Here is a 439-nt window from a genome sequence, read left to right on the forward strand (position 1 = left end):
AAAACTGGTTGCTGCATCCAGTACTCTTGATTTTGTCTCCTTGTATACCGTTGCCTTCTCTCCTCTGCCTTTTCCTGCAGAACAGCTAATTGAATTACCCTGAAATGTAGTGAACTGCAGAGTATGTAGATTGCAGTCAAAAAATAATTGCAGTGAGAAGTTTGGATCGGTAAGCTTTTTTGGAGAACTCTCTGTGTGTGTGTTATGAATGACTGCATCTTCAGTGTACAGGGCAGCGCCCATAAGAAGGAACTGCTTGACACCAACTAACAAGCAGTAAAAGAGGAATAGGACTGGATGTAAATTTGCCCGGGGAGAAATATGCCGGTGAAACTTTTTGCTTAACTATAGTTTTCTTCAGTGATAGCACCTATGTATATGCGTATCTATGTGTGTGTCTGTGCGCACAACAAGCTCACTACCCTGGACTTTGGCCTCT

The sequence above is a fragment of the Fulmarus glacialis genome, unplaced genomic scaffold, assembly GCF_000690835.1.
Source record: "Fulmarus glacialis isolate BGI_N327 unplaced genomic scaffold, ASM69083v1 scaffold14123, whole genome shotgun sequence".
NCBI classification, from domain to species: Eukaryota; Metazoa; Chordata; class Aves; order Procellariiformes; family Procellariidae; genus Fulmarus; species Fulmarus glacialis.